The 19800-nt window shown below is 33.7% G+C and overlaps 1 protein-coding gene across 7 annotated transcripts in view; it reads left to right on the top strand.

Annotated features, from left to right (window-relative positions):
* Window positions 1-19800, top strand: part of LOC143252563 (tripartite motif-containing protein 2-like) — a 52892-nt gene that overhangs the window by 15645 nt on the left and 17447 nt on the right. The window contains exon 1 of one of the 7 annotated variants that reach the window (XM_076504950.1): window positions 13619-13712. The exons of the other annotated variants lie outside the window; for them this stretch is intronic. The gene's annotated coding sequence lies outside the window, so the exon portion shown is untranslated. Of the gene's footprint in view, window positions 1-13618; window positions 13713-19800 lie in introns of those variants that run through there. 7 annotated transcript variants of the gene reach the window in all.

The following is a 19800-nucleotide window of genomic DNA, read 5'->3' as shown; positions in this document are numbered from 1 at the left end:
CAGATGCTCACGTGAAATAATATGCTCGTGTTTCCAGAAGGCTTTCAGTTTTTAATAATTAAGATACCTAACGATTTATGGGTCTGTGTATTTAGTAAGCTTGTGATAGAATGTTAGACTTTGTGAAATGGTAACCGTTTTAGTTATTAAATCAAGAAAACAATCAAAAGACGTAGTTGTAAATCAACTGTTTGGATAATTATTTCTGTTTGTAAATACGTCAAGTAGTTATTCGAATTTCCCTATCTGTTCATCTATTTCCTTGTGCTCATATATTTGTTTTTAATTAAAATATTGTATTATGTTTGCTTTTTATTTCATGTAAGCGTGACTGATTTTTGTGAATTTTGACAATTTAAACTCGAGAAATAATAGATCTTTTACATAGTTTCACGTCCCACGCTGGTACAGCGGTAGGCCTACGGATTTACAGCCCTAAAATCAGGGGATCAGGGGTTCGTTTCCCCTCAGTGGACTCAGCAGATAGCCCGACGCGGCTTTGCTATAAGGAAAACACACCTATACGTAGTTGCACTCACAAGTAAAAGAATAATTGGTGGTCGAACATTTGAGAAAAAAATGTAGTTTATAGGATTTCTATAACAAATGTTAGGTATATATTTTTCTAATTGTTGGCCCGTCACGGCCATGTGGTTAGGGCGTTCGACTCACAATCTGAGTGTCGCGGATGCAAATCCCTGTCCCACTAAACATACTCGCCCTTTCAGCCGTGAGGGTATTATAGTGTGATGGTCATTCTCAGCATTTGTTGGTTAAAAAAAATAGCCCAAAAGCTAGCGGTTGGCGTTATTGACTAGCTAACTTTCCTCTAGTCTTACACTGCTAAATTAGGGACGGCTGGCGCAGGTAGTTCTGGTGTATCTTTGCGCGAAATTAAAATGCCAAATACTAATTCGTTGTCAGCTTTTGGGGCTTAAACCGTAATTTTGTTCAGTTGAACATTAATTTTTTAAATTTTTCTTTAACTAGTGAGTTTACTTGGAATACAAAGTGCTGTAAATGTTATGTTATACAAGTTGACAGACTGCATGTATATGTAATGATCACAAGAACAAACTTTTATGTGTAATACTACAATAATAAGTGCTAGCATAAAAAAAGATCACAATAATAAAAAAGTTGCAAAACTATTTTGGTTCTTGTTAAAAATTCTGAAATTCTTAGTTAACTATCCATTTCCATTCAACTATGTGTTAGCTGTAATTGCGATGTGTATTAATATTGCTGGTTTTATACATTGAATGTTTATGGAACGAAACTGACCATCATCCTTTTAGCTGAAAATAAGTTTAGTCGTATAAAGATTCAATATATAAAACTAGTAGTTCCACGCATGATATATGGGAGTGCGAAGTTATAGCAATGGAGGTCTGTTGTATTTGTTTTTTGCTACCAAACATTTTTTGTTGGTATTATCTTTGAAATATTTTATCAGTTTGTGGGGTCTAACCTATATTTGACCACATTGGTACTTTTAAGGAAATAGCACGTGCAGAAGATATGATAGATTTCTAACATGTAATATTTAAAACTGAGTATTTTTGTGAAATTTTCTATAACACACGTAAACCCTTGAACAGAAAAAAAAAGTATTCAACTTAGTTTAATTCACTCTGTAGAGGGAAGCACTTCCAAAATTATTTATGCTACATGTATTTATGGGGTAGGCATTAATATGAATGATCGCACAAATCTTATACTTCCGAAAGTAAGTTCGTTGCACGATTATTTCATTTGGCATAAAAGACAGTTTTATGATGTTTTGTAAGGTAATTACACCATGCTCTTTTGAAACACATTGGCGTACCACATGAGAACGCTCTTGGACACCTAGATTCATGGACCACAGCTGAAGACTTAGCTTTAGATTCTCTGTTATTCACTCAACTAAAAAGCGGTTTAGCTTTCAAAATGCTTTTCTTTAATTTTTTATTTTTGGATTTAAAAATGGTTTTATAAATGCAGATGCATCACTATCAGTAGCTTTATAAACTAACATGTTAACATATTAATGCGTATAATTTTATTCAAGGTTGTTTGATATATAAATATATATATATATAAAGCGTGCATATTATTTGTGTTTAGGTTATGCCAGTTTTACTCGTTTATATCTGATTATAGAGTATTTATGACTGTCTAAAATAGACTTCATTGAAAACATATTGTACTAACCAAGTACTGTTCTTATTTGTGAGAACGTATTTCTTCGTGTTTTTGCAGGTTTTTTTTTTTGTACAAGTTATTAACACTAATTTTCATGATTTTCTTCTATGATCAGCGTGACTACTTACCTACTGAATTGTCTTCATCGTGCCTTACTGGTTTTAATTCCATCATGTTCTGGCTCTTTCGACTGGTACACCTGGCAGGTAGAAAAGGATAATATGACCTCTAACCTGCTAGGCAGGAAACTGACCACCTGCTTCGTAATAAATGAATGGAAATGTGCGCGGAGGCGTTTAAGGGAAATTATCTGCTCAGAAGTTTTCTTTGCATTTATACAGCCAGGTGCACTTGGGCTTATTTAGATTTATCATTATCTGCACAAAATAGTTATCACGACCTGAGAATAAAGTTGAAGAATGATATAACTTGCGGGATTTAATTTTACACTTATATTTAAAGCGATTTGAATTGCATGATTAAAGATGGTTTATCACTAATTAATTATTTACAGTGTGAACTCGTACCGTACGCATATGACCTGCCCAACAACTGAGACTGGGACATCTTTACAGAACGTTGAGTAAAAGTACGAAAAAATGTGTTATAAAAATAAACCATTAAACTATATCACGTGAACAGGAATGTTGTTTTGACGTTACTACATATGCAACATCCCTTGTATACACATTTCTACTGACGTATATTCATTGACTAGTCAGTTTCTGTGGATAAGTTGCTAGTGTAGCGTCACTTTTCAGATCAATTTACCAACGTTTCGGTGTGTTGCAGAATCGTTTGAGAAGTTAATGTTTTTTTTTACGATTTTTATTTCGTTTCTGGCTCAGTGGAAAGTCCATAGGTTTATTATGCTAAAGCGTGTTTCGATACATGTATTGGGCACAACACACAGCTCATTCTGTAACTTAAAATCAAAACAAACACACACTCCCTCTGGTGGGTGTATAATTATATTGATATTCAGGGTTCAGTCCATTTTTTGCTGGTTTTTTGTTTCGAGTGAGAAGAATATGTGATAACATTTCAACTAGTCATCTTACTAACAAGACCTTTTTCTCAGTACCAGTGCTCTTCAGGCCTGCTAGGTTCCTAGGCTGTTCACATGCGCGTCCGAAATTTCTCGGAGAAGGGGTGGTTTCTGCGAGTCAGACTTGGGTCTAGAATACCGTAGAACTCTATAAAAAGGAGCGGTGAATCATTACTTTTTTTTTTAACTGAAAAAGTGTCATCGTTGCCTGAACTCAGGAATGTCTCTAGACATACCTGATTCTCAGGACACTTCGTTTTTATTAATGTATTTTATATTCATTATAAATTTGTCAATGTGTCTGTTGTGATGTAAGTTTATTGAAGAACAACCTTACTGAAACTAGTGTAATATCAAAATTCTCTTCTATTCTTGTCTAATTGTAAATACTAAGTGAATTTCAGTTATTAATTATGACACTTGCAATGTTGAAAATACTGTTTGTAAATTTCAGTACATAAAATACGTTCAACCACTGTAATCAACATTGTAAAAAATAGAAAAGTAAATTCCCACACATAGGTAATTTTATTAAATGCTACAGCAATTATTGGTAGGAATGGGCTAGATGTACAATACAAATTGAAATTTCAAATACACTACAAACAGCATGTGAACAAAACTTTAAGCACGTTTGCGCATTGTCGAGTAGTAAAAAAAAAGAAAAAACTGCAGAGAAACAACCTATCAAAGCACTTGATAAAGTCTGTACAGAGTAAACAAAAAAATCACAAAACCAGAAGTTTGTCAATCAGATTATTTGACTCTCTGAATAACGCTGTTAAGAAAGGCATAACGCACTCCTATCTTCATCTTGTGTAAATCTTGATGCACATGGATGAATTATCCTACACTGGCTAAAAGCGTTTTTCTTAGTTTCACTTATTACCTTGGTAATAACAGTAACCATTTTACAACGCTTCTAATGAGCTGGCCCAGTATGGTCATGGTTGGGGCGCTTGGCTTGCAACCTGAGGGTCGCGGTTCGAATCCCCGTTCCACCAGATATGCTCGTCCTTTCATCTGTGGGGGTGTTTTTATGTAATGGTCAATCTTACTATTCTTTGGTAAAAGAGAAGCCCAAGAATTGGCAGTGGGTGTTAATGACCAGCTACCTTTCATTTAGTTTTTTAGTGCTAAACTATCACCAAACTTTACACGAAATTAAAAGACTAACTAACGAGCTAACAGTATGCTAGTAGCTATATTCTATGATTACGAACACACACTGTGAGTTTTTCAAGTTGCAACCCGCCCTCGTATCGTGTGCACGATTAAGCACGCGCACCTGCAGTTGTACCGGCTAGATAAAAGACAAACAAACCGTGAACTCCGTGGATTCTTTAGATCTGCGTTATAACTGTGATCTAACCTTTGAAAGCGAAGTTTTTAGTGCTTTACATCTTAATTGAGGTTTCTCTGTTATACAGAGCAATTTTATCATTGTACATGGTGTCTAATACGTGAGGACGAATGATACTACTACCGGAGTTTGACACAGCTTTGTTCAAGCACTGTGGACTGAAAATTATAATTTGTATAATTTACCCATGTTTACAAATCAAGTGTGACCTATTGACATCTGAGGTTGCAATTGAAACACTGCGAATTTTTATGTTATGCTTTCCAAGGAAACACGAGAGAAAATATTATGTTGACAATTTTAGTCATTGCTTCAGCGAAGAAAGCGTTACTGCAAGAATGTAGGTAAAATTCAAAACACTGATGGTGATTATGCGAAAAAAGCTTAAGCTATTAATCCAGCCAAAGAAAAGGCTGCCGCCTTGGCTAGATGGAAGAACTATAGCTCTACCAACAAAAGCCAGGAAATGTCGATAGATAACAAGAAGAAAAGCAACGAGAAAGATAGGCTTAGAACTCAGTCACTCTTGAGACTTAGTACCCTAAAACGCTATGAGACAAGTGTTAAAACTCAGTTACTCTTGAGACTTTGTACCAAAAAACGCTATGAGACAAGTGTTAAAACTCAGTTACTCTTGAGACTTAGTACCAAAAAACGCTATGAGACAAGTGTTAAAACTCAGTCACTCTTGAGACTTAGTACCAAAAAACGCTATGAGACAAGTGTTAAAAATAAAAAGATCGGGAGGAACGAATGGGAGCACCAAAAAGTAAGGAAACGGGGTAGAAATGGACGGAATAACATAATACTTGTTCGTTTTAACACGGTGCAACCTTGAAGTGGATGAAGCCATCGTTCTGGTCATTCCTACTTCGTGTTTTATTTTGAACTTTGATCCAATTATAGACTTGAATTGAGTTTTGCCATTAGCCAATCCTTTCCAAATACGCAACAATTTTCAAAATTCGGCAATTTTGATAATATTTTGACTCGCCCCTTGTCAGTCAGAAACGTATAATATCTCGTATAAGAAAAGTATGGCTACTTGAGCAGCTTGTCTCACTTCCGATATTATTCTACCCTTCTTTATGATGTCATGCATTTCTTTAGGGTCATGTAGCTTCATTATATACATGTATTTGTACTTGATTGCTAAAACAAGGTTTAAAGCGGTGAAATTTAGCAATGTACTTTTATTTAGTTTAAACAGTCACCAAAAAACACGAAGTAGGAATGGACGGAATGATGACCACACCCACTTTGAGGTTAAACTGCCTGAAAAATCACCAATGTTTTAATGTTATTCAGTCTGTTCCTACATTGTTTCATTACTTTTAGTGTTCCTATTCCAGGTTTTTTATTTAAGAGTTTGTTATATGTGTTAAAAAAATATGGGACAAGCATGTGTACACCCTTTAAACATAGCGAGCGAATGACCAAAATTCTCGGGCTGGGATACAGTATATACTCTGTTTTTGAACATCATAAAACTTGTTTCATAAGTGACTTGTACAGGTAGCGTTTTGAGTAATACTTGTGACCACGATTTCTGTATTCTGACTGAGGTTTAATCTAGTCATCTGTTGAGATCTGGTATGAAGGGAAAGGTACGTCTGCGGCGGCGTACAACAAATAGTCATTTTTTTATAATTCTTTCTGAAAACTCGTATTAAGCTATCGAAGAATGACACGATTGTAATAAATATCTTTATTAAGTCTTATTGCGATGTACAGAGGTTTAATTTATGTGATGAAATGATTGAGTTTTACCACGTTGTGCAATCGGCTTCTTAAAACTACAACTCGGAGACTGTCGTCTTCGTATGCTCAATGAATCGTGGAAAGAATGCAAGAAGGGGTGGTGCACTTTGGATATAGCAGCTTTACAACAGAGCCTTTTGTAATAGAAAATAAGCTGCAGTTCGTCCAGTTCTAGTTTCAACAGGCTGATTGCACAAAAATCATTACGCAACTTCACGAGTATATACTCTTATAAAATAGTATGAATACACGTTTCGTTTTGCATCAGCTTGAGCCATGTGACGGTTTAACAAGATAAATGACTGTGAGCTTAATTTTCGTGAATCTGTGCGTTGTTACTTCATTTCTATACAAAACTAGTATTTCTATGTAGAAGAAAAAGTCCACAACTTTAGTCTGACAGTAAGAAGAGCGCACCTCAATCTTCATAACAGATTTATTTGCATACATTTGTTTCAGCTTACTTAATACATGTGACATACTGTTTGATATGTATTGTGAAAGTCCCATCTATTCTCTAACTTTATAGAAGATTCTCGAGAGTAAGAATCAACAATGTATGGTTTGCGAAAGCACTAGCGTATTGTTGAGCTAGCTGAATATTTGAGAATATCGCCTAATAATATAAAAGTTATCACAAGACGCGGAAACAGTAATAGAATATTGTTGGTCCGCTACTGTATGTATACCACAAGCCTTGGAGGTTCAATTGTGATAAATGTTTATTAATCGGAAAACTACAGATGTTTGACCAGAAGCTTTTATATATTTCGAACATTACGAATCGTTCAACTTAAAGAATTAACTTCGGACGTCAGTATTTCTACGAAGCCATCGCATAAGTTCAGCAGAAAAGATTAAGGTGTGAAGAATAGTATGTATGTGTTGTCTTATAACAAAGCTACATCGGGGTATCTGTTGAGTCCACCGAGAGGAATCGAACCCCTGATTTCATCGTTTTAGTGAAGAACAGAGTTAGCTAGCACTCCCGTCAAGTGAAATGTATCAGTGTATCAACATGAAAGTAATTTGCGCCTCGTGGACCTGGACCACTGATAAAATATTCTGTTCCAGACCAATTAGAAAAGCGAATATTGTTTAAGTTTGTAAAATGTTTGTGTATAAATAATTATTTGTAATAACTATTAACAATAACCGATATTAGAAATTGTTTTTTATATTAAAATATATTTGTTTTAAGAAATAAAATTGTGTGTATCAATCTTGTCGGCAAGTATCATAAATTTAATACATATTAACGTTTAATATACTTCTAAATTCAAAACTAAAATATCCGGCTATTTGTAATCGTAATACGTTAACATACATAGCATAGTAAATCGGAAACTTATCCAATATTAATTATAATATCTAACTGTACATTTTCATGATCTATAACCTTTCCATGACGCAATATCCAGTGGTCATCGTAAATCCCTTTGAAAAACTTTCGCCACTTTCTTTGTACCACTTTTGGAATCCTCTCCTTTCGTTTGTTGATATAAAATAGATGTACATGTTCGCTTTATTGAGTAACCTCCGGGTTAGGTACCGTTCATAGTTTTCTACAACTTGTCTTCCTTTCCTACATATGTTGTGGAAAAACTTGAGTGACTTGTGTTCTTGTACAAGTATTGAGATCCTTCTTGATTTTGTTGCATATTGTTGCTAGAGTGGTGGGGGTTAAATGGATGGCTTCGTAACGCTGAGCTTTGTGTTCGTGGATCCTCATCTATTATAAGACGGGTGCACTTCGCTTACCATGGCTGAGATACGACTTGTTGCAAGTCTCTCTCTGAATGGTTCTGATCTCCCAGCTTGATTCATATTCCTTTGTTTTCTAATGGCATTACGTTCAAAGGAGATGTTCATTTTAAAAACTATAAATTTCTGATCTGATCACACCTTTACGATCTCCGTTTATGAATATTTTATGTCAGAAAATGTTGTTATAGCGCGATAAAATTTTGGTGGCATCACAAAACATACAAAAGACTAAGGAATGTTAAATTATATTTGTGATACTTACTGTTCTACTGCGATCTTATATCGATTGTAGTTTTAAGGTTACGTGATTACTAATTAGTGTATTTAAAATAGTTCTAATATAACCTACTCAATCCTGTATTTATCACACCTATTGCTATCTAATGGTTCATTTGTTATATACCAAAAAGTGTTTTAGTACCTCCCATCTTATGTGCGATGTTTTTATCTTGCTACATTTAAGAACCACTGTTATACAAGAGGTGAATCTTAATAGGATTTTCAGAATCAACTACAATAAAGTAATTTTCAGATTTACACAAATAATGATAATGTTTATTGTAAGTATAAATAAATAAAGTTGCATTTGTGCTTATTTTTATGCTAAAACGTGCGTTATTTATACATGATTTTATAATGTATGCTTGAGCTTTACAGTTAATTAAAATCTGTTAAATAATAATAAGGCAGGTTATAGTTGAATCTTATAATCCAAAATGCATTTTAAGTTTTTTTTACGGACGTTGTTTTTTTTCAGGTTTTCACATATACCTTTGATAATGTGAAACTAGTAAAAATTCTAAACTAAATTTAGCTTTAATTTTAAAAAATAGTGGATTATTTGTATATGTGTTTTCAGTAACTTACAATAAATTAAATCACAGAAACTATGTTAAAGTGCTTACTCTATTTTTGTTTGTATGTATTGTGAATAACAATATCAGTTTCAAAGGCTGTAAATAAATGTTTGTCCAGTATTATAAAAAACCAGCTTGTATTGAAATTTATTTCAAAATGTAACATGATATCAAATCACGAAGTTAATTTTAGCCAGTACTTTTTTGTTTTGTTAGGTCAATACATATAAATATAGACATATTTTAACTCTTCCTTCGCTTGGATGCACATGAATTACCCAAACCGTAATACCTATTATTACAGTATTTACTCTAATTATATAGGCATAACATTTGCGTACTGTCTTGCTCACGCGTAAAACTTAATCCTGAAAATCTTAAAAATGTGGACTGTCTTGCTTGTTTTAAAAGGTATTGTTTTCTCTGTTCATAAAAGCGTAAACATTCATCATGCGCTCGCAACTTGTTCTCAACGTTACGTGTTGTAGTTCCCATCGGTTATACAAACATTACATGTAGTTAGGTACGACCTTCAATTATCATGAAGCGTTTTTTACCAGTGATGATCTTTGTGTAAATGTTGGTGTGGGTAGAGTGAACATTTTATGTGTCGTATAGCCTTTATATCAAGCGAAATTAATGCTCTATACTTTTACAATTGAAGTTAAAGAAAAATTCCTTATGCATAAATATTAACTTCTGTACACTATAACTTCCAAAGCAAACGAATGTTGTGAATATACAGATAATCGTTGTGCTTTTCAAGCCGGAAATATTGCTGACGTTAGCAACAGTTGTTGAGAACGTGTTTATACGCATTGCGTTGGCAATGGGTTATTACAAATGTAATATGGTTGGAATGCTATTACTATACACTCGTCTAATTTCGGCTAGATATAGAATTGTCTTTCGAAATCTAATATAACTTGTACTAATGTCTTACGACAAGTTAATTACTCTCTTTAACTCCTGTGTAAAGCATTTTTTACCTTGTTTTGTATGCCTGAGTGGAACCATGATGTATGTGTTTCTGTGTGCCACGGGTACAGTAAATATGTCTTTACACACCTTATCATTTGTGGAAAATCGCTACCTATAAAAATCTTACTAAACGTTATTTTACTGATGAGTTATAACAATAAATATATCTATCCTTCTCGCACACTAAAGTGAGTGTATTTACGTTGAGGTTTGTTGGATTTCACTTAATTTATCTGTTAAGCTCTTACCGTTACCAATTTTGAAATGATACACCAGTAGGAAGACAACAAGCTAAGATTTTCGACCGCCAACTTTTGGGCAACTCTTGTCATATCGAATAGTGAAATTTTTCTGTCACTCGTATATCATACTCATGATCTGAAAAACAAAAAAAGAACGTGATTTTTGTTTGTTTTCGTTAATTGGACGCGAACTTTGGATACTTGAGCTTTACAGTCTAGTCAGGTACGCTGGACCGCACTCGGCTCTATTACCACTAATATGATTTTAGATTACTTTTAGCAGTATGTAATCCACCTTATAATGGAATTATTTAACTGTTTCGAATGTTTTCTTAACATTCTCCCAAATGTTTAGTAAAACACTTCAAGAAGACTCTGGTACTTGAAATTTCACTTACAACACATGACGCATTCCTCTATTCGACTTTGCGTTTCCTTTACATACACACACAACCAACCAAATATAGTAACGTAATCCATAGGAAACATGAGAAAGGCTAAGACGTAACTTTGCACAGAAGTTTCTATAACATGTAACAATAAATAATTTCATTTGAGTGTACAGAGAGGCTTTTAGCACTCTCAAACAGTTTTTAATCACGACTTAATTTTGTTTTAGTAAGACTTAATTTTCTCATGTCACATGCAATAAAAATTGTGTATATATCAACGGGTTTTTAACATTTCACACGTAAGATTAATGATGGTGTGTGTGTGTCTAATTCGTTTTATTTGGTTTTCGACTGAAAGATAGTCCATGTAAAGCCTTTAGTGACTATCACTTTGTCATGTTTTGTATTATTAGTCAACGTGAGTGTTAAAACATCTTGTTTTTGTTGCATTAAGATAACTTGAATGGACATTTACATATTTGATAACTATTAGTGTAGGCAGACAAAGTTAACAGTATGTAGGTGTCTTAAAGCCACTTTAACTGAAAAAATATTGGTTGAAAATTCTTTGCTGCTCTTCATCCAGCTGATCTGCAGATTTAAAAAAACAAACTGAAACAGGAAATTGGCTATAATGTAAAACTGAAACTTTCAATGTTTTGAATTGATTGTTTCGGATACTCAGTGGGTTTTACATGCATATGATTTGATTAGAAAAGAAATATAACTTATAATTCACATATGTTTTTACTTATTATTTTCAATTATTCTAAAGTTCATTGACGTAAATATAGATGGGAGATCTGGAGTAGCTGTTCCAGGGACCCACTTGACCTAATACTTTTGTGACCATGAGTCCGTTCGTTGCTACTCAGTTTCAACTTGTATATGTCCACAAGTAAGATGGATATAAACATACACTTGTAGAACACAGGAGCCCGACAAAAACAATTACAACTCACAAAAAAAAACAAACAAACCCGATGGTTAGGATTCTCGACTCGCAACTTGCGGATTGTGGGTTCGTGCCCAGTCACCAAACATGCTAGCCCTTTCAGCCATGGTAGCGTTGTAATGTGACGGTCAGTCCAACTTTTCGTTGGTAAAGAGTAGCCCAAGAGTTGGCTGTGGGTGGTATTGGCTCGCTGCTTTCTCTCTGGTCTGTCATAATAGCTAAGTGCGAAAATCAACATGAGAAATCCATGGTGAACAGAGTCTGTGCAGGTATTTTTGAGGCACCCACCATAATATTATACACGAATATAAATATTCTTTTAAATATTTATTTAACTTGTAAGCTGAGCGTGACTTATTGTGCAGCGTTCCTAGATGTGAATCGTAGAGTTATTGGTTTGTCCCATTGCTGCAAAACCGCGCTTCGTCCTATGGGACGGCGGTTACGTTGAAAAAGACTGTAAATCTTAGGTTTCGATTAGAGTAGCCTATGAGTTAGTAGTGGGTGGTATTGATTAGCTGCCTTCCCTCTTGTTTTTCAATTCAAAATTAAGGGCTGCGAGTGATGGGCCAAATTATTCTTTTCTCAGAGCTTTCATTGGCTTACATACGACACCAATAATTATATTTCTTATTGTTATGAAGAATTCGTTTGTAATAAGCGCGCGAGTGTGTGTGTATCAATACCTTAATACAATAGAACTATGCATTGTGGTAATTGAGTTCACATTTCTTTAACTAGGTAAAAGTTTAGATTCTTCAGTGATAGTAATTAACCGAACTATGGTTTTATTTATTGTTAATTATTTTTACTGACGTATCGCCATTTATATTTAATAGATGTTACGTAATTTAAGTTTTTTGGTTTTGGTACGCTGATTGTGGCGCTCGACTTGTAATCCGAGGGTCGCGGGCTCGAATCCCTGTCACACTAAACATGTTCGTCCCTTCAGCCGATCAGTCCCACTATTCGTTAATAAAAAAAAAAGTAACTCAAGAGTTGGTGATGGGTAGTATTGACTAGCTGCCTTCCCTCTAGTCTTACACTACTAAATTAGGGACGACTAGCGCAAATAGATAGCCCTCGAGTAGCTTTACGCAAAATTCAAAAACAAGAAGCCTCGGTACGCTGATAAATTTCATAAAATAAAAAAATGAAAAAACTGTGGTTCCTTTAACATGAAAAATATTCACAAATATTGTAATTATTTTTATTATATTTTAAACTTAAATCTACGACCAGTAGTAATTCAGTAGAAGAGTACAGTACATTTCATTTAACACAATCAACGTTACTGCTAAAAATAAAACTGGGTGAAACATCAGATGTACGTATACATTAATAATTGGATGGGTGGGAGCTTTGTGAAATCGTACAAAGTTCTAGTTACTATAAAGTGGGGTGGACAGACTTAAGCAGTAAGAAAAGTCAGGTCTATAAACCTTCTAAATATTTATCTGGAGCATTTCCTTATTCTGAGTTTTAATAGTTATGATGTGCGATATTTGGTTGCAAGCTGGCATAAATTGGATTATCTGACGATATGGAAGTTATATTTACACTTCTGAAGACAAACCCAATAAAGAAATAACTATTTTATATTTATGATGATATTCGTCAATTTGTAAGACCATCCCTTCTGAAAATGGCATTAAATTTTATTTATTTAAGCTCGACTATATACTTCAATAGTTTTAAACTTTAAATTATTGCCATATGTTTGGCAGTTATCTGAGGTAAATGGTAATCAGTTTTGTATCAAATATCGTAAATATTAAAGAAAGACATTTAAAGAAGGAGATGGATGTATATTAGCTTTTAGGCGTGATACCGTAAAATGTGATTGAAACAAAAGTATTAGTTAATTTTATTACTTAGGAATATTGTTATTCGAATTTAGGATTTCCTTAGATCTTTATCCAGACATATTAGCCAAACTGCCGTCATTTGTTTCCGAACTACACCAGTTTCATGTAAAATTCAAATGTTTTTATTATATACATTAGAAATAAAGTAATTAGCCTTTTCACTCGTTTCCGCGCATGCTCATTTTTGTTTGCGAAATCGTTCGTTCCACGGCGTTTTAAACGCCAGAGCACGTTATGAACTAACTCGTTGGACTGTAGACAGAGAAGATTCATGTAATAGCACCGAATAAAGTAAGTTTTAATGAGCTGTTTTTATTTTTGAGTTACAAACCATGTAAGCATTGAGTTTTATATTGCGTTCATATGATGTTAGAAAATAACGAAATGTTGAATTTTATTTAGTGCAAAAACGCAGAAAATTTGCAGTGGTATTTTAATGTGCAACCGTGTTCCAATTAACAAGTAACGTACTTACTGCCAAAGTCTCATTTTTCATTATTATGTATTTGTATTCTGTGTAGAATGGTTTGGGTAGTCACTCTTGAGGTTTAACAGCAACCCAGTCTTACTTAACCCTTAAACGGCGGCCATCATCAATTTATGCTGCTATCTACAACATTCCCGCTGTTTAAGGGTTAAGAACTGTGCTGTGTTTGTTAGTCTTCGTTGGTCCATGACAAGAACATAATATAGTTTTAAAGTAATATAGTTCTTTGAGCTTATTTTAACTTATACGATGATTGGAATAAATAGACATAAAATACTGACATGTTATTTTTAATTGATTATTCATTTAGTCCGAGGCTTCATTATTTTAAATAAATTGTCGACTGTTTAACATTATTCCTTCTACTCTAGATAAACGTAAAATAGTATATGGTTTAATTTTAACGTTACGAGCTCAGTAGCAGTTGGTTTGTTCTTATGCAATGCTACGCAATGGATTACCCGTGCTATACCCATCAAGGGTATCAAAACCCAGTTTCTTGTGTTTTAAGTCCACAGACATACCGCTGTGCCATCAAGGGCCAGTAGTAATATAAACCTAGTACCTGTAGTAATGCACTTTAGTTTTTAGCGTAGTGATTTCTTGGTAAAGCTTTGAAAGCAAGATAGTAGTTTTTGTTGTTCTTGTTGTTTTTTTTTGTCAGAAAAGAAAAAAACAAACAAAAAACCTTTTCCAGACGCTCAAACTATTGGATTTCGTATTTTGTGTTCCTTGAGATAATATGCTAAATTTATAGTTAATGTTTTCAGAAAACGTTAATTTTGTATATAGTTCGGGAGAGAAAATTAAGTACGTTATAGTTATGATTGTAATACAGGTATCAAGGAACAGATGAAATTACTCCAATCTGACATTAAGGGGGGGAACAAAGAGAGGGAGAGAAATGGAAGAATTTCATTGATTATAGATATAATGTAAGGATCAATGAATAGATTGACGGATCCCAAAACAGGGTAGTTATGAAAAACTGGAGATTGCAGTCAGGTTTTAAAAACTTTTCTTTGGTTATTTATTAGTAATCAGCTTTCACATTTACGGATTGGATAATCCAGTTGTGTAATGACCTTGTTTCATGCAAGATCGTATAGCTTTTGGTGTCTGGCTACTATAGAAACAGGAACTATTTCTGAAAGAAGGTATTGTGAATTCTTGTATTGTCAAACCTTCATAATTAAGCCTCGTTCTTTGAACATCCATCGAAGTATTTCGCCTTTCTTCCCAACTGTTTTTCACTCTAGTATAATTTAGCTGAAGTTATTTTGTATGATAAAACAAGTATATTGGTGTGCAGTTAATTTGAGTACTTCCGGTAAATATTTGTAAGTGTGCATTTTTTGTTTTTCTACATCAAGGCAAAATATAGCATAGACATGTTAATAAAAGGGGTGTACTTAATTACCACAAATGGTTGAATGTACACATGGCTTGGAGCTTCTGCAGCGTAGTCAAGTTACATAACGATGTAACGCATACCAGAACTTGGTTAATATGCTTAATTTACCTTGAGATGACTATAAATCAGCGAAATTGAATAATGAATAGATAATCCTGTTGAAGAACAAGGAAAACTAAAAAAAGGTACTGTTAGGTAGGTGGAAAATTTTCAGCTCTTTGGCCTAATGTATTTAAATGCGAGTTTTTATTGTTGTATTTAAACTTAGTACTTTATATTGGTTCTACCGCGTCTTAGTGTCATAGCGTTTTTTTAAAAAAAGAAAACGTCTTGCGAGACGAATAATGTAATACCGATTTGAGCGTAATAATAGCAAGCTAGTGATGGGGGTCGTTGAAATTCCATGAATGAGGTTTCATCTCCTTCATAAGATTCGTTTCACAGCATATTATTTTACCGAATAATACATAATGAATTTTTACGATTTCAGCTGTTAACCATGAGTATGGAAGGGTACACCTAATGAATAATAAAATATGTGGTTATATAACTTTCTCTATTTTATTTATTCCTAAGCAATGATTAATAACTTATGATATACGTAAAAGTATATATAATTAAGGATGTTAAAGCTTGAAGGCATTCTCTTAAGGCTTAATTTGATAGAAGTAAAAAACATTGGTGAGAATACATATTTAATATTGTATTTGGGTGTGCATACGGCTGTTAACTTTACCGTATTATAAACAAATGTTAAAGTACACACTGCTGTACTTTACCGTTAAACATTTATTAAACTAGCATTCGTGATCATTCAATGAAAACTGAAAGGAAGATACTGAGAACCAGAGTAGCGTTATCATGATATGACTTTCATAAATTAGACTGGCTCCTTTTCAGGAGTTCGGATGGAGGACTGTAAGCGTCACCGCGAAATGCAAAAAGTAGTAAAAAAGCTGTTGGTATTAATCTATTAACTAATAATTGAAAAGCTATTCCTACTCTCAAAAAATAGCTTTTGAAAGTCATAATTTGAACTGAAAATACTGTTGTTTTTTTAGGATGATGTAAATCTTATTACTGACAAAAACTTGGACTTCAGCATTTTTGTTTTGTTGTGTGTAACATGTTTACATACCTGTAAACATATCTGTAATAAGATATGTACTTTCGCATTTTAACTGGTTGAAAAATTTATACAAAAGGTATTGGAAGCTGTTATGTAAATAAGTGTTGACAGTGTATTCAGTAATAGCTGAAATCTTTCGTGTTTTGTCTCATTATTTTACTAGGTGGGTACCCTTTCCCTGGACGGAAGTTATGTAAATTCGTGATTAATGAAAAGTTACCTTAAGACATAAAAAGTTGCTTTCCTTATATATAATTGTAGAAAAAAAACTCGCTAAAACGCCCATAAAAACTGCAATATACAAAATGTGAAATTGCAAATGCATATGCGTCTCCGCGTGAACAACAAACCCAAATCTGGTGAAGATCCATTAACAGGAGTCAAATTAATGGTATAAAACGCCCATAAAAAAAGGAAAATTTTTGTATATATATCCGAGAATCTGATGAATCTTCATACTAACTTTGGTGAAAATTCATCTATAGGGGTCGAAGTAGTGATAAAAACCGCAAAACTCGAAATTTGGATACAACCCCGCATGTAGCTAATGAGTCTCCGTAATAATATTGGTGAAGGTACATACACATCCTGCGAATGTGTTACATGAACGTACAACAGACAACACTATTATAATTACTGACTGGAGTACCCCATCCCTGGACGGAAGTTTTGTAATTCCTGATGATGAGAGTTATGTAAATTCTTGATTAGTGTAAGGTTATCTTGGGATATGAAAACTTGCCTTCCTTATATGTATTTGTAAGAAACGCTAAAACGCCCATAAAAACTGAAAACGGAAAATTTTATGTACCACAGCATGAACCTAATGAACCTTCATACTAGTTGTGGTGAAAAACTGTCCACACACTGCGATGTAGTTACATCTACATACAACAGATAGGACTATTATGCATTTGTGAACATTGTCTCCATTTCATCGGTATTAAACGAAAGACTGACTGTTTAGTTGTGATTTACGAGACGAAGGGTAGATCTGACACCGTATTTTTATATGCCTTCGATTTTGAATCCGATATTGACAAATTAGGAAAATTTTGAAAAACAAAACATAAAGAAACAAACAAACCAGTTTACGTGATGTTTGTTTCACATTTTAGGCCTGTAGTTTGTAATACTTCACTAGATTTCAGCGTTCAAACCGTTTTAGTGTTGTTGATATGATTTTTATTTACTTCAGATTCCTGTAATTTGTACCTTGGCCTTAAAATTTGATTGGCTGTATATTTCCTATAAGAAATCTTAACAGTACTTTACTTAGAATAGGCATGACGTAATTGTTAATTTGTTGAGCTATGGTTTCATACGTACTGGTCTGTTATTGCGGATGTAAGCGTCTAGACGCCCAAGATTAAATATTTAACATAGGCGAATAGTGTATAAGTTTTTAATGGTACTATTAATTATTTTGGATCTAAAACACACGCGTCGCTTAAACAATTAGGTCACATGTTTGAATTACGTGTATAACTGTGACGTATATAGAGTGGGATTACGTCCTTTTTTTCTTTTAATCATACTCAAAATACTCCAGTTAAATTGACAGCGGATAGATACAGCGAATAACAGAATGTGGCCTAATTAAAAGTTGTTACGAATAACATGGTCGCACTCTTCCATCTTTGTGGAAAGTAGCTGTAACCAGATCAGAAAGTGTGTAGGCGTGATGTATCGTGTCCATTTACACACTAGTATATTACCAGTGAGAAAGATAAGGCTTAAAGTCTGTGACCACATTTTATACATATAGATATAGTCATTCTAATTAGATAAACAGACAGACTATGAACGGAGTTTGAAGAGCAAGTTTAATTTGTTCATCTATTTTCACACATGAAATATAAGATGTTAGGAAAACATTTAGTGCAAACTTTCCCACATTTTGCGTTATCAGTATATATCTTAGTGTCGCACTGGATCAGTAAAAGTTATTTGAAATTTACTGTTTAAACACTGAAAGCCGGTGAAGTATTGAAAACCACAAACCTAAAATTTGTGATAAAAAAATCATAAATTACAAAGTCCCTATTTTTTTCTTTTCTTTTGCACATGTTTCTTAAGTTGCTCATAATAAATTAGAGTGCAAATATAGCATTTGAAATCTGCCTTTTGTTTCTTACAATTTTATTGCGCAACGGATATTTAGATAAATACCAGGACTAATCGCCTGGGCTGAACTTTTGAGAGAGAAAAATGTTCATCTGAAACTTATTTATATATGGAGTATAGGGATTTTAAACTTAACCACTAAAAACTGGCAAGTTATTGGCGACAACTAGGCTTGCAAATTTCATTAAAAACAGCACAAATTGCAAATTAAAAAATAAATTAACTTTGCGTGACTTTTGTCACGAAATAAATCTATTCAAAAGTTACGACCTACCCGTCGAAAGCTGGCATATCATGATAAACCAGTAGGCCTAAACTTCATTATAAAATTATATAAATTGCAGATTTTCTTTTGTACATTCCTCTTAAATTATCCATTTCGGAATAAAATCAGAAGCTTGTTAAAATAGCATTGTAGGTATGGAGCTTCCTGAAAGGCCTCTTGGGAAGTGACTTGTGTGAACAAAACATCAAGTTAATTTATTTTAATCACACTTGAAGTGTTTTGAAATTAATTATTGTTATTGTGATTTTATAGTATGATACAATGGGGAAAAATGGTAATAGAACCTTTGTCACGTTCATTTTGGAATTATTTTAATCTTATGATTAATTAAAATCATAATCATGAAAGCCAAACATCGGTCGGTTAATTAGTCAGTCGTTTACGCTCGATTTCTCCGAATTTCTTGAGCCACACGAGTCCACCAATTCCACTTTTTCTTCTGTAGTAATTTTTTTTTCATTGTCCGCCCATTTTAGTTGAATTCAATCTCTAACGTTAGGCGTACATAGCTCCTAAATTTTGGGACTATTTTGTCGTATAAACGTGTCAGGGAAGGAATTTTATACCAAAAGTTATTTAGCACTGAATGAAATTAATTTGCTGTTTATTATGAAAAGTTTTTGAACAGTGATCGAGTTCTTACAAGAAATACGGTCTTAAGAGAACTATTGTAACTGATGTGATTTAGAAAATAACTGAAATGAATGCCTGGACAAGGGCCGATGCTGGGAACAGACGATATTTAGGTAAAGAAGATATTACTGACGATAGGCTTTGGTTTCCTGAAGCTAGAAATCACTTTATACTTTTATACTTGTTTACGGGTTGCAAAATTGCAGATACATCTTGGAGGATACAAATTTGGTAGGTTTTGGTTTCCCGTCATTCTTGATGGGCTTTTGTACTAATAAAATTAATGTGTCTGTGTGTATCTGG

This window comes from Tachypleus tridentatus, chromosome 1 (genome assembly GCF_004210375.1).
Source record: "Tachypleus tridentatus isolate NWPU-2018 chromosome 1, ASM421037v1, whole genome shotgun sequence".
Classification (NCBI taxonomy): Eukaryota; Metazoa; Arthropoda; class Merostomata; order Xiphosura; family Limulidae; genus Tachypleus; species Tachypleus tridentatus.
Note: the sequence above shows the minus strand (reverse complement) of the source record. Positions and strands in the feature narration are given on the sequence as shown.